This window comes from Ambystoma mexicanum, chromosome 14, assembly GCF_040938575.1.
Source record: "Ambystoma mexicanum isolate Mex_15411 chromosome 14, UKY_AmexF1_1, whole genome shotgun sequence".
Lineage (NCBI taxonomy): Eukaryota > Metazoa > Chordata > Amphibia > Caudata > Ambystomatidae > Ambystoma > Ambystoma mexicanum.
Window position 1 is genome coordinate 75335533 of NC_090940.1, and position 25161 is coordinate 75360693.

Consider the following 25161-nt stretch of genomic DNA (forward strand, 5'->3'; position numbering starts at 1 on the left):
AGTAGCCCTCCAGTCTCTTTTCCTTTGCAGTTGGTGGGCTGGGGAAAGTGAATCTAGGTCACGCGGCCTAAACCCCACCCACTTTCTTAGCGCTGCTTTCTGCTTTTAACTCTTAGATCAAGGGTATCTTTCGCCCAGGTGTCTGAAGGGAAGGGCAGATGAATAAAAGGGAAATTCCTGCTTGGACTGGCAGGATTCTGGACATGAAACCCTGCTCAGACAACAGATAAGCAAACACTGACATGTTTTTTCCCTCCATCCCCACAGGCCATGCCCACCATCACCAGGCAACGCCACCATCAATGACATTGCTCCTCTTCTAAGGCATGGTCTCCGCAATGCAGCAACCTCACTCACATCAGCCACAAGCCCATCAGCACCCCCTCAACGTCCAAAACACGGAGGTTGATGCTTGCTAACGTATGTTCAGCTATCACCCATGCAGCAAACTTCGCCGTCCTCATCACTACACATGACCTTGATGCCATCTTCATCACTGAACCTTGACTGACATCCACCTCCACCCACATCCTAGAAGTTCTTGTCCCCGACGCCTACAGTATCCATTACAGAGACCGGCTGAACAAGACAGATGGAGGCATCGCCATCATCCACAGACCTTGTGGCCCTGCACCAGACTTGACGTCAACAACATTGGCTTCTTCGAAGTGCTCTACTGCTACTTCGTGCTCTTTCAGACAGACACAGTCACCTTCCATATCATCTACAGACCACGCAAACCCAATATCGCCTTAATCTGAGACTTTATTGACCTGGTCACCACCAGGTTTCTCACACACGCCAACAACATCTTCCTAGGCGTTATCTTGTATGCATAACTCTTCAAACTTCTCAACATTCAGGTCCAAGACCCTTATCTCTCTTCTGGTTTCCTTGGAGTGCTCTCTCGCCCAGTATGTTTCATTTCTCTGTTTGGTCCCACTGGGACGAAGAAGATGGTTCTGCACTTCCTCCCGACCACAGCCCGTAGCGTTTCCCAGTGTCTTCTCGGTGCCCCTCTTCGTACCTTCTGACTTGGCCCAGGAGGGTCCCAGTCCTCTGCAACACCAGTCAGCTTATCTGGCTTCCCCTGGGCTCCCGCAGTCTGCTCTTGGCTTTTGGCAACTCCGCCATGCTGGTTTCTCACCGTACATCGGGCCTTCCTTGGACCACTCGGATGGCTTACTTCCTGCCACCGGACGTCGGATGTCCCAGCATTCAGGTGAGCCCTCGCTCCATTCATCCATCTTGGATGCCGACTTCCTTCTCCTGGCATCCGGGTCTGCAGCGTGTGCTCCCTCCTTGACTTTGCCCCCCAACTCGATGCTCCTTTGCGACATCACTGACTCTGAGGAGAGTCCTTCATCAGTTTTTATGGTAAGCCGTCTTTTGAATCTCAGATAGTTAGTATGTTTGTCTTGGTTCCACGTAGGGCTCTTCATTGCCCTGTTCTTTTTGTCAGTCACTCTGGAGGCATCTATCCTCACTCTTTCCTCACTCTTCCTCGTCACAGTACTGTCTACATGATGGACAGGGTTGATATGCATAAAGTAACTAACTGAAAAAAGACGAGACAAAGAAGATGGGGATGCTTGAGCCCTATCCGTGTTGTAGGGTGAACAATGCATGGCAGCATGATGGTTAACATACAATGCTCTCCCTTGATAGTCTTCCCTTTTACCATGGATGGGGACCCCTCCCATGGGGTACTCCCGCTGAGTACCACCCCCAAGGGGACTATCGGGTAGCAGCCTCACCTCACTGGCCCCATGGGAAGGGTACCCCTCCCAGGGAGAAGTGACAAGACCAAGGGATTTGTCACATGTAGCACTTGCTAAAAGCACAAAGGTGCAGATTTGCACATTGCATAATGCCACATAAAAGTCTCTGTATTAGAACTGTTGTTCTGTTCATCCATTCACATTTCCAGACTTTATCTCACTGTCAAAGAAGACTGTTATTCCATCCATTTATTAATTCATTTGGGATCTATGTTCTGAAAGCTGTAGTCTCTGCCTTTGTTGAGTTATTGTAGTGTGTTCTATATTTCTTTATCAACATCAACATTGTAGCCCTCCAAGCCCCTCACACAGCATCACATTCCAAATGGATCACTCTTATCTCCAAACTAGCACTTCTCTTTCTCCAAGATAGACCAGTAATGTGTTGCCCTTTTCCTGTTTTGATGAAAGATGGTTACTTAATGGATATGCCTTCTGGTATGAATGAGAACATTTTTCAATGGATGAATGGGGCCATGTGACAGAATGCCATCTTTGAGGGCAGAAAGGCCTGAGCTTATTTGATTATTTTTAATATAAAATGATGCAGGTATTTCTGTCTCTGAAAGGAAGGTCTGCTAATCAGATCCCACTTTCATAATGCACTATGCTGAAGAGTAAAGGTATGAAGGTTCAGGCTGCGAAGGTTTGGGTGCAGGACGCTCCACACTGAGCAGGAGAGGAGGTCCGTCCTTTGCGGTAGATGTCATAGGGGGCAGATGGCCATGTCTAGCAACTCTGGCTACCACATTCTCTGGGCCCAATGCAGAGCAACCAAGATCATTGTGACCCAAAAAGATGTCTCTAGGGTAAACCAGTTGAATGACAGGGATCGGCAGTAACGTATGGAGCAGGTTGAAATCCCAATCATGCACCTCCGTGGAGCTTGTCTACTGACACCTGTCAGCTGCTGCTTTGTAGTTTGACAGCATGGCAGCTACAACGGTGCATGTGCATTCCTGCCAACAGTATGATGGAAACCAAAGTTCCTGCAGCCAAGATCTGCTTTTAACTGTGGGTAGCCCTGATCCACAATTATATAATTGTGTGGACCCAGTGCCTGGTGGCAGATGAAATTCTAAATTTAAGCCATGTCTCATTCTGACGTGGTAGTCTCAGGGAATCCTCAATTATGATGGCCAAAACCTATTGATGTAAACTTATTGTCAGATTGGATGCTAGTGACTCATCTCACTAAGAGTGCCTTACATGTATTGAGGTCTAGATCTGGGTTTTACCCAAAACCACCACTTGGGCCCAGGTCAGGAACCCCCTCTTGTGTTCTCTCTGGAAAGAATTGCCACCTTCACCAGAAAACAGGAAGCCTCTTTAGTGGGGCAGCAGGGAACTACTGCTTCAAAGATAAGCCCTATCAGGACAATGAAGAGCTCACACCAGGCAAAAGAACAGACTGGTTGATACAGTGTAGACAGGAGAGGGGGTGACGTTAGTTTGGCCAAGAGAGAAACACCAGGCCACAGAACCATCCCACCAACTTGGATTCTTCCAGGGCTCCCACTCTTCCTACGCCCCATTCCCAGTTTCTGCAGCCAAGGCACTCTGGGTAGGACATCACCATGCAAAAGGCTCTTAAACAGCAGCCATGACTGGACCACCTTCAGAAGGCTAGCAGGGGACCAATCCTCTGTAGTGGATTGCCTATTTAATGGGGCAAGACCACCCCCACTGTTGAATCATCTTTTGGTCTACTGAAGATATTGAAGAGGTGTTTTGCTCCAGGAGACCTGGACGAGGTTGCCTAGCAACCAAAAGTCAAAAGCAGCTCTGGGCACTGTTTGTACACTTATCCATGTTCAAGCCAACGCCACTGCTTCAAGATGCTTTTTGAGCCACTGCCAGAACTTGGAGCTGCATTTGATTCTAATCTCTTTTCGATACACACTCGATCCATTGTTTGCCTGCACTCTAGCTGTTTTCAAGCCAAATACCATTAAAGAATGGCATTGCTTCGTTGGAACTCTTTGAGCCGACTCGACTAATTTGAGACACTGACTCAACAAACGCTTGCCTATTCTTGATCATATTCGATCCGATCACTGCTACAGGACTGCACTGCATTGCTGAATCTTCTCAAGCCGACTCAACTGTCTTGACGCCCACAATCTATTGTGAACAAACGACTTGAAATGTCTCAATGCTGACTCAACCCATTGTTAAGCACCTAGAAGCTTGGCTGTACGCTGTTGAGGCCCAAGAACAAGCATAGGAGATATCTGCAGTGGTTATGTCCCCCTGGCCTGCCATAAATGGCCCTACAGACTAGTATGACACCACTCTCATTCAAAAGACACCTTCATTGAACTGGACATTGCAGCTGAGATGATTGCCTGTGCACCCCTGTGTTCATTCCCACAGTGCCCCCTTGCGTTACAAAGTCTGAATATTCTTTGTTTTCACTTACAGGGGTGTGCTATAATGTTTTGTATCGTGTGTTTGTGTTTTTAATTTAATTAAAGTCCCCTATTATTATAGAACCTTGGTTGGACATTATTTTATTTTGATAACCCAGTGCTATTGTCATTTGGGTGGCTTCTGTGCCAGCTCACATCCTCCCTTAAGGGTGCAGCCTACCCTCAGCCCACGTCACTACAAGAGGTGCAGGAGCTCTACCTGTTGGGCTATGTCGGTTTTATTTTCATGATTGAGGTCAATGCTGGTTTAGTACAAGTGTAGGAGCTTTACCCACTACTCATCCCGGTTCTCCTGCAGAGCAGTAGTCGGTTCTTCAACAAGCCCAGTTAGGATGGTTCCATGTAATAATGTTGCCACAAAAATCTCGCCATGCAAAAATATCGCCGAAAAATTGCCGTGTTTTGTGGCAACATTATTATTATTATTATTATTTTGTCCCTGTCCCCATATATATGGCCACCCATATAAAATCGCCATGACCTTTTCCCGGCAATATTATTTACGACGACCATATATATGGAGATAATATTACCTGATACCATTAGGATGTAACACCTTTGTGTGTCATTGCATCAAGTACCATGATTCCATGCTAATCTGTACCTCCCCTACATTTGCTGTGAGGCCAACAGTGCACAACCATATTAACTCATGTAACACCACATCTGTCAGCGTCCTCCTGGCAGCGTCCATGACAGAGGGAGGCTTTCAAACAGGCATGTTGAAGTAGTGAGCTGGCTAACTGAACATGTGAGTGGCCCTGAGGAAGTTGAGTTCGAAATTCATCTATGAAAAGAACAGTGGCACTGGAAACAAAGTAGTTTTCCAAGCAGGCTTTTACTTCTCAAAAATAAGTGAGTGAAGGCTGATTTGTGCGACAATGGGCTTTCTGATCACGTATGTGCATTACAAATGAACGGAACTAGGGAAGGAATGGCATACATGCATAGCGGATGCCTATTCATTTACATTGCGTTTTTCGCTCTTGATTGTGATTTCGCTGTTTACAATTCTTTTGTAATGAAAGGCACAATCTAAGAGTTTTCTAAGTTAAGTGCGTGTAGTCATTACACAACAATAGGCAGGGATTTGCAAGGCTTTTTCTGGCACCCTGGAATAGGGCATTTAAAACAAATGCGTCTGAGCCTCTGAGGAACGGCAAAGAAGCACCTCCCCAATATATATTTCAAAGAATGTGCATATATTACATTCCTGCCTTAAAGCTCTGTCCCTAATTGTATAATGTATTTTCTCTCATTCAGGGTGTTTCAAGAGCTGGGAAAGACTATCGTCTGTTTCCCCCTTCCCTTCCCTTCCTTTCCATGGCACTTCGGTTTCCATGTCTCTTCTTCTCACTTTCTCCTTTAATCACATGCAGCTCTTTTTTCCACACGCTGCTCTTTTCTACCCTTCCTACTCCTTGCTTGCTTTCTCACTTGCATGGCCATTAGCCATCCTTTCCCTCCCAGACACTCATATGCCATCCATCGTCTTGACTTGCTTTCTTCTCATCGCTTGGCTCTTTTTCTCACCTTGGATTCTAATCAGTATCGTGTGGCTCTTATTTCTCTACTTTCGCCCCAACACCTGTTTCTTGCACTTTCTATTTCTTTTGCCTCTTTCTCCAGGTCTATATAAGTTGATCCACCTCTCTGGGTTTTGTTCTTGGAATTTGCGCTATATTTCTCTCTGTCCCATTTTCTGTTTCTCTCATTGCTCTGTCACTTCCCAAAACGTCTCTATTATACTTACAATATTTGTCAACCCATTCAACTGACAAGAGCAGGTCTTACCTGGTCGCTGGGGTCCTTCTTGATCTGGGAGGCAGAGCTGACAACTGGGTCACTGCTTCCTTCTGCAAGGTTTCCCAAAGCTTGGAGGCAGCCGTACAGATACATGGTACACCAGACACTTGCAATCCCTATTCATAGGCAAATACTCCCAATAAAAGAAAAATAGGGAGTAAAAACACTCCCAACAAAAAATAGGAAACAACGGACACTTATGAGCCTGCCCAATGCTTTAAGCAACTCAGCTTCATGGAGATGTTTGGTTAAGTGGACAAGTGGACCAGCAGAGCAATGTCAAAGTAAGGACCTTTAACAGCATTACGCCCTGTTCCGAGGACTAACGTTAAGAGAAAAATGCACCTTTTAATTTGCTTGAATTCCTACATGCAATTAAGAATGTATTACAAAAAAATGTCCCTTTTAGAGTAACACTTTGTTTTGCATACCTAAAAAATACCCCCATCATGAATGGGAATGACGTTTTACTCCCTAAAAATCGCCTTACTTCCAACTTCAGAAAATAAGGGAAAATGACCTGAACTTTAAAATCTTATCTGGATACATGCTTGAAGGGCATTCACAATCCAGGAATTGATTTAGAAGACAGGGCAGACATCTTTCTCTACACAACCAAGCCTCGTGTGGAATGTAACCTCGATCCAGAAGGACATCAAAATAGGCAACCCACGATGGAATCCAACAGAGGAAAACCCAGAGTGAAGATACCAGGAAATTGTGGCAAGGATGTGGAGCTGAAAACACGGAGCTCACAGGGAGCCATTAAAAAACATTTTGGGACCAAAGCTGGTCTTGAAGTGTTGGTAAGGTGAGGGGGAAGTGCCCAGAAGAGCAGCATGACAGACACCAGCTAATTGCTAATGACTGGATGGAAATGCTGAAGGCCAGAGGTGGCCTGGAGTCTGAGTGACGGAATCACGCTGAATACATGGCACGTTAGTGAGTGGAACTACAGGGGAGAAAGTGGAGGTCTATAAAAACCAATTCAGGTGAATAAATATATGGATTGGAGGAATTCTGAAGGAAATTCTCAGTGGTAATCTAGAGTAGACTGCACAAGCATGGTTACAAGAAATGATGGGTGCAGAGGATACAGCTGACCTTATTCCAGCTATAACCCACAGGTGTTCCCTAATTTCCAGCAATGTAATGGACTGACACCCGACGTTCTGGAGAGAGTTCTTTAACAAGTCAAGGAAAACGTCTTACGGGAACAGTATTCAATTGACTTGTGAGGATCTAAATTGCTGCTTTATCAGGACCCAGCTCGCTCAACCATCCCAAAACATTGTCAAATGAAACTGGTTACTACATGAATTCAACAATGGCAAATTCAGTACCTGTGCGGAATTCCCTTTCACATAAGCTTTTCTCTGAACAATGTGGGACTCCAGTTTTCTATTTTGAGGAAGCAGCAAGATTTCTAAGCATTCTAATGATAGAAAGAAGATCATGCGTAAGGACCCACACATGCGTCTTCACAATCCATGTGGAAACATGATGATGATAGATGGAGTTGCAGGAGACAGAGGCAACGGCATCTATGGACAGACAAGCTTGACACTCAATACAACCCCTTCAGCATGGAGAACACCCTAATCACTGTCTCGCCAGCAGTCAAAACCTTGGGAGTCTACATTAACTCCTCTCTCTCCATGCTCCATGATGAGTCCAGTGAGCGCCATTGCTTCTTCAGCAGCACTCACTGCCAAAATCATCAATGAGGTCAAACCTTACCTACCCTCCAGAAACTGCCTCTCCATAGCCAGAGCTACTATTAGGGCTAAACTGGATTATTGTAACGGCCTGTTTGTGGGCACGTCTGCCAAAAACCTAAACAGACTTCAAATCACCCAAAACAATGCCCTCAGAGCAGCATTAAGCATTCCCAAAAGGGAACACATCTCCCAGGCAAGACGGGATGCCCACTGGCTCCCAGTCAAAGAGCATATACTCTTTAAGACCCTAGCAATTATACACAAATGCCTATCACTCACAGCAGCGACATACCTATTGGAAAAAAATATTCCTAGCCACCTCAGAAAGACCTAAGCGTTCCCACCACTCCAATCAGCTCTGCGTCCTGACCTTCAAAAAAGCCAAAGCTGGAGGCTCGAGCTTCCTATTCCTAGTGCCAAAATACTTCCCACAACACCAAGGAAGGAAACCTCACATGCAAAATTCTGCAAATCAATCAAAACCAAGCTATTCAACTAATTCCCCCCGCTAAACTAAGCTCACCGCGAACTGCAGCTGGTTCCCCTGTAAGTCTGGAACCTTTAGGATCAAAGCTGCACATCATCCATATGTCACTGTCCTCTTTGTAATAATCGCACTACAAACTTAACCTGGTTCCACTGTAACCCTGCAACCTTAACGATCAAAGCTGCACATCATGTAAATGTCATTGTTAACTGTGTACTGTCTTGTATCTTGTATCTTTCTCACTGTACCAAATAACACCCACAGCTTGTCAATGGTGTTCTGTAACTAAGTAAGCCCTATTGTAGCAGCGCCACAATGCCTCAAGGCCGCCTTGTACAATTTATAAATGTAAAAAAATAAAACATGAAAATAAAGAAGAGAGGGGATTGTTTTGTTGTATCATCCTGTGTGATTTTATTTGCACTGGCCACGGTCATAATATAAGGCTTGGTGGAAGCACATACTCCTTTAAATTGCACACGATGTTGGGATCTTTTGTTTGCACAGTTAGTTTTCTCTTTGGAAAGCTAGAGCACCATTTTCAAATTCTAATAATTATGGTATGTTTAATTGATACAGATACCTTGGTATACAAAAGCTAAGGAGTATGACTTAAAAATGGAGGATATGCTATGCCATTGGTGAATCATTTTCATTTTTCGGAACTATTCCAAGGGAGAAATATAGATTGAAGCATAACCAAAAGCTTGTCCTGCTTGGCTATAGGCAGTTAGAATCTACCCTTTCAGGAATAACAAGAGGGCTGTGAAAATAGTTTCTATTAATGTACATAGCCTTAACTTCCCAGGGTAATGAAAACAATATTTTGTTCAGGTTAACAGTTACCAGCCAACATTATTCTTATTAAGGATACCCATCTTTTTCCCAGAGATTGTCACAGACAAACATTTAGAATGTATTTCTCTCAGCCCATTCCTTCCTCCACGGTCAAGACACATGTGGTAGCAGTTTCAATAAACAAGCCTCATGGGGTTTTATTTGTTGCCAAGTGTAGGGATCCAGGTACAAGTCACCTTCAATAATGAAATGCAGACCATTTTCTCATTATATGACCTCAATGAAGACGAGGATACATTCTATTAACATGTGTTTCCTGTTATAGCTATTTCCAAAAGGGGGATCTGATAATTGGAGAGGACGTCAATTTAGTTTTCAATCCTGACATGGATCACTCTAATATAGGTATAGACCTCCTTGTAGCCTCTTCCCAGTCCTTGACAGAAGCTATTGACGATTAAAACGTAGTTCATCCTTGCACTCTAATACAAGGGACTGAACATGTTGCTGATATGTGCATAAGAAACCTATTTGAAACTTGAGTTGTTCCCTTACTTCACAATCTCTGGGACATCTGACCCAGTCCTTTATGACGAGGTAGCAATACTTAGAGACAGATGTGGCTGCAGAATATTACTCAAACATCAATAATCAAAACTGACTCAGGAAGTTGGCAAACTGCGACTGTTTTAATGTCAATTATCTAAAACAGGGAGTTACAACGAACATCAACGCATTCGCTCGATCCTCACACTCAACTCAACACATAAAAAAGACAGATTATATACGGAAAACCTGTCACTTTTGATGTCAATCTACATTGCAAACTAGAAAAACATATTTGGAATGGTGATAGGCTTACATGGAACATCTAGGTATACGTTCCATACTGGTCAGGTAAAGTGATTGAGTCTCTAACATCAGGTGGGGCAACTAAGGCCTCCTCTAGTGCAGGTCACTACGAACGTCATCAAATACACGACGTCCCATTGGTTCCACAAACTATAGGGCTCCCTATTACGTGCCCCTCTATAATTGGTTGGCATCCTTGTACCCCTCTGTAATATTCCACATGCGTAAGCAGCACGCATGCTGGCATCCAGGTGCCAGTGGGCTGGTCACAACCATAGCTTCCCACCAATTAGCCCTGGCATCCATCATCACACTTGCAGCCTACTAGTTAATTAAGGCCTTGAACTCAGCCTTGGAAATGTTCTCCGTGCTGAAGAATAATATCGGATTTGATACAGTTCATCATAGTGTCTATTTTCATCTGACCACGTGACTGTAGACCACGATTTCGAGTCTTACTGCATTTAAAATACTGCTATTTGATGAACCTCTGACGTCTTCAATGTTCTCGCCTCTCACTAGAGACAGGAGTTTTGTTCTTTCACTCGTTCTGCAATCGTTTGTACGCACATCCAAGCCCAAGATGGCCTTGGCTTCTTGGTGTTGATCCAACCAAACCTTTCTTTGATCCACCTCCATGGTTGAGTTTTTTGATTTCTAACTGCAACATACTGAAACGTCTTTGTGCTTTCGGAATCCAGCTCTGCTAAAGTGCATTGTGGAATCATCCATAGTCCTTACATTTCCTATGTATATACGTTGGCGCATCGCCACAATCTATTCACTACATAGCCAGCCTTAAAAATTATTTTATCTACTTGTGTTACTGCTTCTGTGCGTTTATAAAATGATTCAATAACTTCTTCATTATTTCTGTAGCATGAATATCTTCACCTTGAGCCTGAAATGTTCCTCATCTTTAACACCTTGTACTTAGTGCTTGTAGAATATTTATGTTCTCTCGTCTTCTGTATCTCTTCTGGGTGCATGAACTCTGCTTTTCACAACATCATCAATCTGCTTTTTCGCTTGCTTTTCCCTCTTCCTCCAGGATTTCATTCAAATGGCCATCATATTGTCGTGTATGCACATACGGCTTCCTTAATAGAAATCTTACTTCCATAATTCTCTTTGGTATTGGTATTCTTACTAGCAATGCACTTGTTTCACATTCTGGCTCCAAACATATAGACATCATGAGAGAGGAGCTATGGATGGGGGCATTCGACTACACCTCTACACTCCCCCCTCTGGGTGATCTATCGACCACTCTCGCATCTAGACATCCTCATCTGATTAACTGCTTCCTTGGGACCCATATCATTATTACTCCCTTCAGGCATCCTGCTGATTACACATGCTCATCCTTATTCTAAGACATAAGCATGCATTGTCCACTGGGACTGCAATAAATTCATTTCCCCACGTACTTCCTGTGGTTCTTGGATATAGAAACTTCGTCCCCTCGGGTGAATGGATGCTGGCCTTTACATAGTCTCTGTCAGCTATTTAGTCTTCTATCCTGATTCAGCGTCAATCATGATCATCATTCCCACAGCTTTCTTGGCAGTCTTCTTGCATTGCGAGATTACTATCCTGATTTCACAGAATCCAAGCATCAGCATCACTATCAGGGCTCCAAGGAACTTGAACATATCTGCCATCCATTGTAGAACCCACGGGAAAAGTGATCTGAAACAACTATCATCAGTAATGTCTTCTACTTCATCTATCATCTGGACGTGTAACTTCATCAGCATTTCTATGGCTTCAGTCAGGGTACCATTCTCATCGTCATGAACAGGTATGAGCGTGCAACATGATTCTCCAATTTTGGCGTAAACACCTCCATCCATGGCTGTAATCATGTCCAAGACATACCTATTCTGAAGAGTCCTCAGTCATATGGCTCTCAGCTCTTCCTTGATTGCACTGAATCCCTTGATAGTCGTGTTGATCATCTGTACGAGTTCCCATCTGGTTATCTGTAACCACTTGGTATTTGCTGCAGTCTGGATCCTTGGCATGAAGATTATCGTGAATATCGATGATGTCTGACTGAAAGTCTGTGCTCATATGGAATCAAATCAAAAGCTGCTATTGACTTGGCTGAGAAATAGTTCTCTCTTTTCATTTGATTCAGAAGCTCAACAGATCTCTTCTTCCTCAAGTTAGCATCTGCTTTTGGAAATTCACCAATGTTCAGATAACTCTTGGGAATCACCAAGGCAGGACCATGAACATTCACTATAGAACACAGTCTTCCCCAGTCCTTGGGAAGCTTCATATAAGCTCTGGATTCACAGGCCCAGTAGTGATCCATTATCACTGCTGTTCCTATGCTCATTCCTGGCACGTCAAAGATTCGACCACAGTTCCTGTTTTCTCCAAGTTTTCTTGTGTCATTTTCTCTGAAGCACAACTTTGCACTATCCAAAGGCACTATCTGCAGGGGCCCTCCTTTATCTTCGACCCATGTCAGTAGTTTAGCAAGTCTCGGCCATAGCGGCTTGCATCCATTCTCTACAATGTCAATGGTTGGTTTGTAGCATCCAATCACTACCCATGCTCTGAAAACAACCACTCCTTCTTCCCATCCATCTGGAGAAAGCCTGGATCCCCAAATTTGCACCTGACCTCTGTTTTCTATCTTCAGATGTCTTCTGCAGATTTTCCTGGACTTTCAAGTCTTTTGTTTGCTTCCCATCTAATTCCAGCCCCGTTCACTGCAGGCTGTTCACATCTTATCACATGATTCTTTGTGTGGGCTCTTGCTCTTGTTTATGTGTCTTGCACATAGTCATCTTCATCTGCATCTGTCCATTCCGTTGGCCATGCTAAATAAGCTGTTTGGCCCATGAATTGACCTTTTGTTTGGCAAAGTGCAATGCGAGATAGACAATGTGCTGTTTGAACATCTATGTCAATGGCTACAAATATCTTAGACTTCCCCATACTATAAGGTAGGAGTGCACATATATAACATTCCTCCTTTGAGGTTCTTTTGCCCACCTCATATGCTGATACCAAACAATGTTTCCCAAGTATGCTGTACTGTCTAGATAATTGTTTAGCTCATAATCATCCTCTAGTGCATGTTGTTTGGTTCTCCTACTTGCCACATGAGCTTTTATAAACATCTCATGAAGTATGTCTGCATAGTTCTTTCTGACTGGGGGAATCATAGAGACATTTGTCAGTAAAACTGGTGTTTTTACATGTGCTACTGGTGTAAGGTCAGTCACAAAATATCTCTTTCTTTGCTTTTCTCTAGGTTTCTGTACCTAGTGCTCAGTAATGATATCTATCAGAGACATTCCTGCATATGGATGTTTAGTGGCACTTGTCATGGAACAAGGTGCCTCCACATAAACTACCGGAGTAGGAACAAATACCTAAGGTCTCGGTGGTCTTACACTTGCCACTTCTGTACCCTCCTGCTGCATAGGATGATACACAGGAAGTACTGCCTTATTTGGATCTACATAATAGACAGTACGTACTGTGAGAGAAAGTATAATAATAATAAACCTAATGCATGTATATATGATATACCAATAGGTCATTTGGATGCAACAATAGCTTCTTGCACGTCATGGCAGTCTCTCGTTTTTTGCCACATTGGTGTTACTATCAATGTTACCCATTTTCTGCTTTTACTTTTAAGGAAGAAAAAAAACTTTAATCGGGTAATCTCATAAAATATTCTGGCAATATCTGCTCCACAAGCTCCACAAGCAACTGGCTGATGGCAGGACAGTTAATAGGGTTCTTGATTAACACAAAAGAATTGTCCTTTCTCCAGATCAAATGAGGATGTGCTTCCAGCAGATAATAAAAGACTAGGGCAAGTAAGTTTTGAATGTCTTCATTCATCAACACCATTAGGATCCTCATCGTGCTGTCTCAGAAAATAAACACACTTTTTAGATTATGTCATGTAGCAATTGATTGATTGCCAATTGATTCCTAGGATCTCTCAGAAATGTACGAACATCAGTTTGTCTTCCATCAAGATGCAGGGGTTCTTCAATCAAGAAATAAAAGACCATTCCAACTAGTCTATTTGTGTCATCATCAGACAGAGGCATTCATGTTTTCCATACAGTACTCAGGTAGTTGGAGGGTTTGCTCTAGGATAGCTGTGAGCAATCTCCTCACAACTGGACCATTTTTAGGATCTTGCAAGAATACATGAACATCAGTAGTTCTCCCAACCAATGATGATAAGCACAAAGAATGAAGAGAAAAACAATAAGAATGATCCGCTGAACGTTGCCATTAGGCACCACCATGAACACTTCCAAAGTGAAATTCACTGAGAAAAGAATCGGTGTACTGCTCCCTTTTCCAATTGTCAAAGATGAACTCTAAGTCTGACATTTCCTTTCAAGACTTCAATATGTCTTAGTCCAATGTCAGCAAATTCCTGTGGCTCAAGAACAATAGCTTTTCCCTTTCACTCCTTGTTTGGCAGCTACAAATAGTGTCTCCAATGAACCACAGTCCACTGAACTCTTTATTTGTCTACTGGACAGTCTCTGCATCCTTCTTCCTCATTATCGATCTCGTTTGCACATGCTGAACTACTTCTTCTTGACTTGCTTCCGAATGAGGTGGGGGTGTGGTGGTCTCGCCGCTGTAGATCTTCACGTCTCCCAGGAATATCCAAGCACATCTTCCTTGCACTTTCACTGCCGATGGAGTAACATCCCCACAATGAACGGGCCATTAAACCTGGGTTGGTGCCATTTGCAAACAAGATTTCAGTTTAGCACTCGATCTCCGGGGGAAAAGTCTTGGCAGTACAAGTTCTTTTGATCCAGTTGCTGTATGGTCTTCATCTGTGCTCTGAGAACTACACCCCGTTCGCTTCACTTGTTCTGAAATGACAGAGATACTTGTAGTCACATATGTTAAGTAGGCACGTAGCTCATCTCCTAAAAATTCTGCTGTTGTCTGGGCATCACTTCTAACCCTGGATGAAGGAGTAAGAGGCGCTCTCATTCTCCTCACCGTTACTAGGTCATGGGGCGTAAGATGATGGTCAGAGCCTGGCTGATTCCTCGACGCATATAATGCAAGAGGCAGGCAATGCAGCCATCCTTTTTTCAATGTTAATTTGAGCTTGGCTATCCTTTCTTTAAGTAAGCTGTTTAGTCTCTCACAGATTCTGTTGGCTTGCGGGTGATAAGCTGAAGAAAATGTATGCTGTATGCTAAGCAATAAGCAAATCTGCTCGAACACTTCATTCACAAAATGGGGGCCATTATCTGATCTTAATACCTCACATACTTCCCATCTAGGAAATACTTCACAAACTAGGAACTTCGCAGCGCAAGTGGGATCTGGAGGTTTGCAAGGGCCAGCTTTGACCTTGAGAAAGGGCACACTACCACTATCATATATCTGTAACCATGACAGACCTGCACCATATCAACATATTCAATGTGTAAATGCTGAAATGGATCATCTGGTCGAGGAATAAAACCTCTGACTGTTCGCAGTGTGTGTCCAGCAGTAAACCTTTCACATACGATGCAATTTACTACATAAAATGCAACCTGTTCTAACAAATTTGGTACAAACCAATCCTCTGCAATGGTTGCTGCAAGACTTTCTCTAGTGACATGCGCAGGGTAATATAGCTGTTCCAACGCCTCCCTTAATAAGGCTACATGCATCACCAGTTTACCAGTGCTTTCCTGTTGCCACAATGCCTCAGAAGGGGATAAAGAACACCCCCTCCACGTCCACAAATCTATCTCATCCTGTGGTGCTTCACCTTGAACTTCCACTAGCTATGTATTTGACAAGTTATTAAAACCTTCCTTTATAATCATCATCACCACCATTCTCTCATTCACATCAGGCGTATCAAAGCTCATGACATCATCTGAATATGCAACTCGTTTTGCTTCTTCGTCTGCGGCTTGGTATCCGCGTGAAATAAAGTCTGTTTGCTTAGTGTGCACTGTGCACTTAACGATCGCTATGGCTACTGGGAGCTTTAGTGCTTTAATAAGTCTGTCCAATAAGGCTGCATGTTGTACTGGAGTGCCATCCGCTCTGAGGTAGCCCCTCCTTTTCCAACGTGCTAACCCTGCGTGCACTGTTGACATAAAATAGGTGGAGTGACTGTACACTGTTACTTCCTGGTCTGCATTATTCTCAAGCACGACAATCAACGCCACGCATTCTGAAGCCTGTGCTGAAAAGTGAGATGGTAGTTTTGCACTTGTCAATACTTCAAATCCCACATTAGCCATGTGCCTTACCACAGCGGCACCTGTATATCTTTGTCCATCAGTTTGATCGATTTTCGAACAACCATCAATAAAGAGCTAGAGCATTTTCTTTCACCCTCAGAATCTCATCATAAAACTCCTCATAATTGCAGCAATCGTGTCTCTACATCATCTGCCAGTGGTTTGGCTACAAACGTGGCAGGATTCACCGTTTTACATCTGACTATTTTAATCGCTGGATTCGATATGACCACCTCATATGCAGAAGCTCTTTGAGACGTCAATGTACCCTTAGGTTTTTCCAAAACAGCAAATAATGCATGTTCAACAAACATTGTCATGGAACACCCCATTACTATACTGGCAGCCTTCTCAATAGCGAACGCTGCGGCTGCCAAAGAATGTTTGCACGGGAAGTGACCCCCTCATTACTGGGTCCAAAATCCCACTGTAATATGCTAAAGGCTTACATCCCAACGTGGTTCTCTGCATAAGTACTGCTGTCATTACTGTTCCATTCGTGTACGAAAATAAAAATAATTACTCAGAATAATTAGGAATCCCTAGAACTGGAGCCGTGCAAATTGCCTTTTTCAGCTCGTCAAACCTTTCCTCCATTTCCTCAGTCCATACAATCTTTTCCTGACTCGCTTGAGCTTTTTTCAGGGCTTGCAACAATGGCTTTGCATGTGAACTTTAGTCAAATATCCATGCCCTCACATAATTGCAAAGTCCCAAAAAATTCTGCATGTGCTTTATCGTGTGCAGTTTTGCTGTTTTCAAAATAGCCTCAGCCCTTTCAGGTGTAACTTTCTTTCCTTCATGCAAAATTAACTGTCCTATGTACAACACCTCTTCTTGAGAATACTGTAGTTTCTCTTTGTCCACCTTGTATCCCTTCTTGGCTAAAATAATTATTAGCTGAACTGAGTCACGTCTGTACTCTTCTTCTGATGTGCTGCAGACCAAAATATCATCTATGTATTGTAATACAACACTTTGCAAAGAAGTATTGCTTAAGTCCATCTGAAGGAGTCTATTGAAAATCGATGGAGACTCACAGTATCCCTGAGGTAATCTTGTACTTTTGAACTCAGTCTGTCTGAATGTAAATGATGTCAGATCTTGAGAATCTTTGTGCAAAGGGATTCAGAAAAACACATTTTTCAAATCAATCACAGTGAAATATCGCACCTCGACAGGGATACTACATAAACTCATTGCTGGGTTAGGAACTAGAGGAAACTCGGCCCCTACAATGTGGTTAATTGTACGTATGTGTTGCACTAAATGCCTCAACCCCCCCTTCGATATCATCTTAAAAATACCCTTGTCTGCCTCTCGTGACATAAGATACTGTCATGCTCGAGGTAGAATTGTTGCTGGCTTCAGTTTAATCTTGACTTCTACAACCCCCTTTAATAGGCCTACGTCATAGGGGCCTGTAGTCCATAAAGAAACTGGCATTTTCGCCATGTCCTCATCAAAAAATGCAGGGCGCTGTCTCACTATCATCGTCCTCTATGGAATCCCGTATTTTTCTGCTCTAACCCAATATGTAATGCTCATTTCAAACACTACTTCGTCATCAGATGGGTCATCTTTAAAAATGTCCTCATCAGTGACATCAGTTAATCTGTAACCTTCTCCAATTGCAATAACTGTGCTCCGTGTTCTGCCATTATAGTCAAATCCTACGAGCATAGCCAAGACCCCTCGTACTACAGCTACGTGCAGCTGTCAGGATTAGTCAGGCGAGTACAAAGGCAGCGAATATGGCAAGGGAAATGTGCACCCAGGAACTATGACTCAGGTATGCTAGAACCCAGGAGTGCAAATAGAGTGTGACATCAAAACCAATATATTAAAAGGGATGTGGGGTAAGCACCTGACCGCGAGGAAAGTCGGCAAGCGCCTTACCCCCAATTGCTGTTACAGGTACTGACAGCGCTAAACCCACGTGGAGGGCAAGCAATGACAGGATCTGTGTACTAACACTCTTGATGGTATTACATAAGGGAACTTAAGAACTGTACTCACGAGGACGAGATAAACCTCTTGAATGTCAGCTAGCCCACGAATCCTGTTGAAGAAACTGGGACCCCGAAAGGCTAGAACAGCAATGGAAGGAAAACTAAATACCTAAGTGGGAATAGTGTTTACAAAATAGTGAGGAAAACATAAGCATTCACACAGGAGCTAGCTACTACCGCACACCACACCTAATAATCAAAGGGAAAATAAATGTAGAAGTGCAGTGGAAAACATGGAATGGATCCTCTAGAAAGTAAGGATCAGGAGCAGGGAAAAACGAAATAACCTATACAAACTTCTCCCTACCCCTCCATGGAAAAGACATGAACTAAACTAAGAGGAAGGCTAAGGCAAATGGGTAACAGCAGCAAAGGACAGAGTCAAAGAAATATAGAACACAGACAAACTGGGCTGCATCTAAAAGGGGAAAGCACTGAGAATTGCTGCCTGCAAACAGAGGAAGACAAAAAGGGAAATCAAGGGAGCAGAAATCAATTAGCGCATGAATCCGAAATTCAGGGCGGAGGAAACAAGAAAACAGGAACAAGGAAGTAGGTACAAAGGCAAAGAACCAGGAACCAGGGACTAGTCAAAAACAGGAACACTGCAAACGATGACCAGCGCTGGACTGAAGTGAGACTGAGGCTTTTAAAGCTGTTTAACGAGCACACGCCTCAGGTGTGCTGACTGCTGCACCTGCAGCCACAGGTGTTGCCTATCCTCCACCCAACCTTGTCCTGCAAGGGTGGAGGTGGAGCAGTGGGCCAGGCATTCTGGGAAGCACAGTCATTTGGTTAAAGAAGCATGCTGGCTGCCAAAAACCTGGAATGGATCCGGAAGGGAAGTAGTTTGGAAAATAGGGATTTAGCGCTCCCAATTCATTACAGCACTGTGGCATTAGGTTCGGAGGAAATGTCCAGCAAGGAATAAGCCCCAAAACATGCCCCCAAGTGGCGGGAACGGGAGCGAAGGGAGCGAGTCGTGACAGTATACCCCCTCCTACGGCCCTCTTCGGGTGCCCGCCACCCGTACGAGACTTCTTCTTTCCATGATGGGAGTGCTTTTTCTTTGGAGGTGGCACTGATGGAAATGGTGGCTTGTGGGCAAAGGCAGATGGGCTTCCATGATAGGAGTGTGTTGTCTTTGGAGGTGATACTGATGGAAACGGTGACTTCTGGTGAGGAAGAGACTCATGGTTCGAAGAAAGGCATGAAGAACTTGCAGGACCTGGAGCAGAGTTGGAAGGTCCAGGAAGCTCAGTCACTGGGAGTGGACCCTTGTAAGTCTTTGAGGAGGGAGGCAGGCTGGTGCAACTTGCCTTAGACGATGGTAGAAGTTCTGTTAGCCTTTCCGCCGAGAGCGGACATGCGGGAGGTGAGGAAGTTGCTGGCTTCAGGAAATGTTCATGTTCAGCCATTAGAGAAGGTGGCGGCTGAGGTAGAGGTTCAGATCTTTTTCTGTCATCCATCTGGGAAAAGGCTTGTGGTTGAAAATGATTAAGGTTTGACTGCACATATTCTACGCCTTGGATGCCTGGAAGTCCCATGGGTTGTACGAGGCTGGTACTCCTGGTGACAGTCGTGTAGCCACTTTGTTGCACGTTGGATACAACAGCAGGGACGTTTGGCATACTGATAGGAGTGATAGACACAGTACTTGGTATTTCAGGCACACTCGCAGAAGGAGCAATAACAGACACATCTTGAACTGCAGCAGTCATTCCCTTCCTTTGGCTACTAGCACCCAACTGGTGCTTCTTGGCGGAATTCTGTTGCACAAGTTCTGTAGGTAATACGCCGGTCTGCACCACCCCCTGTGCACACCCAGGTGAGTGGTTCTGACTCACCACTTGGCCCAGCTTGATGACTCTGAAGCGGGAGCTGGCAAAAGTCTCAAACTCTGATGCTGCATTTTTAGGAGGCTCTGATGCTAAAGTGAAGCAGTTGGGAGAATCGTCTTGTGGAAAAGGCAGGCATTCTGGTGCTCCTCCTGAAGCAAAAGAAAGGCAATCTAAACGTTCATCGACAGTAAATGTTTGGGATTCAGGAGGACTGTCTGGAGCAGTAGAAAATATAGCAGGATCTGATGGTGTAGACAGGTATACCTCTGATGTTGGAAGCGAAGCTAAGCAGGATACCGGTGTATCATGAACTGAAGGCAAACAAGCAATAAACTCTGGAACTGAAGACATGCACATATGATGGACTACCGGAGGCTCTCTGGCTGAAGGATGATCTTCTGGATGAGTCACTGTAGCTGAAGACAGGCAGGCCAGAGGAAACTTTGAAGCTGAAGGCATGCGAGTTGGAGCCATCTCGGTAGCTGAATCCAAACATGTCAGGGTCTTTGGAACTAACCCCGTGCATGGTGGAGGCTCTTGATTAAATGGCAGACATGGCAGCGGTTCATTGATTGAAGACACGTGTACCAAAGATGACTGCAGGGCTGTGGATTGGATCATAGAAGAGTCAATGGTTGTAGGAGGACACACAGAAGTCTCAGAAGTTGATAGACACATTAGTGGCTCAGGAATGGAGGGCACCTTTAGGGCATTAGACTCCTTGGCTCCAGTAACCAAGGACTGAACCGTACCCTTGCAGTCCTTTTCTTTAGTGGGTGACACAGAGTCTCTTTCTTTGTGGAAGTCAAAATCAACCAGTGGAATCACCATAGTAAAGTCTCTGTTAATCAGGATTTCGTCAATTGTCCATTCCTCTGTCTTAGCTTCTGAAAGAGGCAGATTAACAATCAACAGTTCAGGAATCGCCTGCTGGTCTTTTGGTTCTGTATACTGTGGAATGAGTTCATCAGAACATGAAATCTGTACTGTCTCTGACTGTTCGTATTGATCAGAATTGGCAGAAGGAAGAGTGAACCCAGAGGTAAGATCGTCTTCCACATCAGCTTTAACATCTACTTCAGTCTCAGCAGCTGTATCAAGAGCAGGACCTAAGCCTACTGTAGTGACTGAATCTGTGTATGCCACCTTTGTGTATTGTGTTTGGAGATCAGAAGCTTGTATGTGTGCTAGCTCAGAATTATGACAGACTGCTACACAGGAAACTTTAGGTAAAGGAGTGGCTTGTAAATCTTCAGCTAACTGCAATCCCTGACAATCAGCAGAACAATTGTTAGAAACTGTGCCCAGATTGAGCGCTGTGCTAGAAGAAAGACTTTCACTTCCAATAGATCTAACATATTGGCAATTATCATGGTTTACCAAAGTCTCTGCACTCAGGGGCTGAACTGTGTTCACTTCATCAACATCAATGGATAAAGTCTGAGGTGTATTCAGGAATGCGTGCAAGATCTTATTCTCCTCTTGTAAAGAAATGAATTCTTGTGTTAACTCCTCAAGCTTAGCTCTTAGCATGCCCAGCATTAACTGTACATCACTATCAGTAGGCACAGGGGGAGGCATAGTGGCATCAGGGCTGGATCCTGCACTAGCAATCTGGATGTGCACCGATTGTGCATTATCCTCAACTGCTTTCAGGTTCTGAGATTTATACTTTCTCATACTAACTTGGTCTGTGTTACCCTTAAGCAATCTATTGACCTTAGACCTCTTGACATTAGGGACTACCGTATGTACTTGTGCAAAGAAGTATTTGGACTGAGGGTAGAAAACTGAAGTTATGCAAGGAACCCCTCCATTCGTTATGTTTGTACCATGAAACTGTTCTATCTGAGGTGAAGCACAACTGGAATCATGGGGTTCAACAACAGAGGTACTCTTGTATAATAAGTCTAACAGTGTGTTGTTTTCTGCGGCTAAGGCTTGCGCTGACATAGAATCGGGATCAGAACAAAAGATCGAACTAGGATCAGGCAATGTAGGATGTGCCATCCTATGGGAAAAATACTTTGCTCGTAAATGCCCATTCGTGACAAGGAGTTCATTTAAGCCAAGACTAGTGATTTGATTGTCACAGGTAAATGTAGGGGAAGCTTTCTGTACAAGCTTGTTAGAGGCCTTGCTGCCTTTCTTTCTTAAACTTTCTTCAATGGGAATTTTTGGCTGGTCATACTGTCAGGATTAGTCAGGCGAGTACAAAGGCAGCGAATATGGCAAGGGAAATGTGCACCCAGGAACTATGACTCAGGTATGCTAGAACCCAGGAGTGCAAATAGAGTGTGACATCAAAACCAATATATTAAAAGGGATGTGGGGTAAGCACCTGACCGCGAGGAAAGTCGGCAAGCGCCTTACCCCCAATTGCTGTTACAGGTACTGACAGCGCTAAACCCACGTGGAGGGCAAGCAATGACAGGATCTGTGTACTAACACTCTTGATGGTATTACATAAGGGAACTTAAGAACTGTACTCACGAGGACGAGATAAACCTCTTGAATGTCAGCTAGCCCACGAATCCTGTTGAAGAAACTGGGACCCCGAAAGGCTAGAACAGCAATGGAAGGAAAACTAAATACCTAAGTGGGAATAGTGTTTACAAAATAGTGAGGAAAACATAAGCATTCACACAGGAGCTAGCTACTACCGCACACCACACCTAATAATCAAAGGGAAAATAAATGTAGAAGTGCAGTGGAAAACATGGAATGGATCCTCTAGAAAGTAAGGATCAGGAGCAGGGAAAAACGAAATAACCTATGCAAACTTCTCCCTACCCCTCCATGGAAAAGACATGAACTAAACTAAGAGGAAGGCTAAGGCAAATGGGTAACAGCAGCAAAGGACAGAGTCAAAGAAATATAGAACACAGACAAACTGGGCTGCATCTAAAAGGGGAAAGCACTGAGAATTGCTGCCTGCAAACAGAGGAAGACAAAAAGGGAAATCAAGGGAGCAGAAATCAATTAGCGCATGAATCCGAAATTCAGGGCGGAGGAAACAAGAAAACAGGAACAAGGAAGTAGGTACAAAGGCAAAGAACCAGGAACCAGGGACTAGTCAAAAACAGGAACACTGCAAACGATGACCAGCGCTGGACTGAAGTGAGACTGAGGCTTTTAAAGCTGTTTAACGAGCACACGCCTCAGGTGTGCTGACTGCTGCACCTGCAGCCACAGGTGTTGCCTATCCTCCACCCAACCTTGTCCTGCAAGGGTGGAGGTGGAGCAGTGGGCCAGGCATTCTGGGAAGCACAGTCATTTGGTTAAAGAAGCATGCTGGCTGCCAAAAACCTGGAATGGATCCGGAAGGGAAGTAGTTTGGAAAATAGGGATTTAGCGCTCCCAATTCATTACAGCACTGGGGCATTAGGTTCGGAGGAAATGTCCAGCAAGGAATAAGCCCCAAAACATGCCCCCAAGTGGCGGGAACGGGAGCGAAGGGAGCGAGTCGTGACAGCAGCTCTAAGGCAAAAATCAGTCCCCCCCTTCGTCCGTGGGAATCTCTGGTTTAAAGAGAAAGTCATCAGGTATCCTCATAATCTTACCTACTAAACCAGGCAGCCATGTTAACAAGATGCATACCCCATAATGGAACACCTCTGGTTCTAACGGTACTCCTCGTATGGCTATCTGTCCTGTAAATGCCATAGTGAATTCACTAACATTTAAATAATGTATTCCTGGTTTTGAACTCACTATGTCTTCATCAGTAAAAGAAATCATCATATTCCACTTCATCATTAAATCTCGACCCAGTATATTAACTGGTGTCTGCCTTGAATATAACAATGACACAGACATATCCCATTCTCCTATAGAGACTGGTAATTCTTCAGTAAAAGGAACTCTAGCTTCTGTGAAACCTTGAGCATTCATGGCATTACCCGAGAGTAAACATTTTCCCTCCCTTATACATGAGCGTGTCGCACCCGTGTCTACTAAAAAAGAAAAGGATTTGCCTCCTATCGTGATGTCAACCCCTGGTTCCTCTTGAGGATTTGTTGTTACGGATAGTACTGAACACATCAAATCTCCCAGTGAGATGTCCTATTGCGGGTACATGCTTATTCCTGTGCCTATGAAAGGATTTCCTCTGTCGACGGTGAAACCCCCTATCCGAGGAGTTAGTAACTGCCCCATGTTTGCACTCTGATGTATTTGCCTGGGGGCATGCTGTGGCTGTCCTTGTGGCAGACTCAATGGTGCTTGCTGTGGTTGCAAAGCATGTTGCATTCTCAGAGCTTGTTCTTGATGCACAGCTTGATCTTCGGCAAACCCACCCCTATTTTGTGTGCCATATGCAGGTGGAAAAGCAGCCCCCCCCTCTTGAGAACTGCTCATTCTGTACATATCCTTGATTCCAACATGTTCGCGCTATATATCCTGTCATTCCACATGTCCAGCATGCAAGAGGAAGTCTCTGAATCTGCCCTCCCTGCATGCCCTGATTATCATTCCGTATAGGCTGAAACCCACCTTGGTTATTCTGAAAGTTCCCTTGATTGTTCTGAAAGCCTCCTCTTACACAGAAGTTTCCTCTACCTCGTGGTACAAATCCCATTCCTCCTTGATCAAACTGCCATTGGTTATTCATCTGTGGCATGCCTATTGTCTGTTGTGCTCCCTGCCCTTCTCCACTAGATAACATGTCCCCTTCCATAGCATACTTCGATAGCTTTTTCTGCACCAACTTAGCCTCCTCAAGCTTCCTTCCTTCTTCTTTCTTTTGGCTTTTCTCTTGTAATAGGCTGCAATGATGCGCTATTGTGAACTGTATTTCTGGCCAATGTTTTGCCTCCATACCCACCAGCTTCGTGAGCTGTCTCTGTACCTTTTCTGGCAATCCCTGACATAATATATGATAGAATACAGGTACAGATTTCCCCCACGGTCGTGCGTTTCCAAGCTCCATTGCTCTTGGAAATTCTAAATATAATTCAACGGATCCTTTCCTTCATGTATCTTTCGTGCCATTATAGCTCCCACATCCGACGTGTCTGGATACTGTACTCGAAGCGCTTTCCAGACTGCCGCTCTACAATTATTGAACGGTGCTTCATCATGAGCAGTGTTCTGATCAGTGATGCCTGCATATCCTGCTCTTGCCCAAATGTCATCGGCTCTTTCCCCAAGTATAACTACTA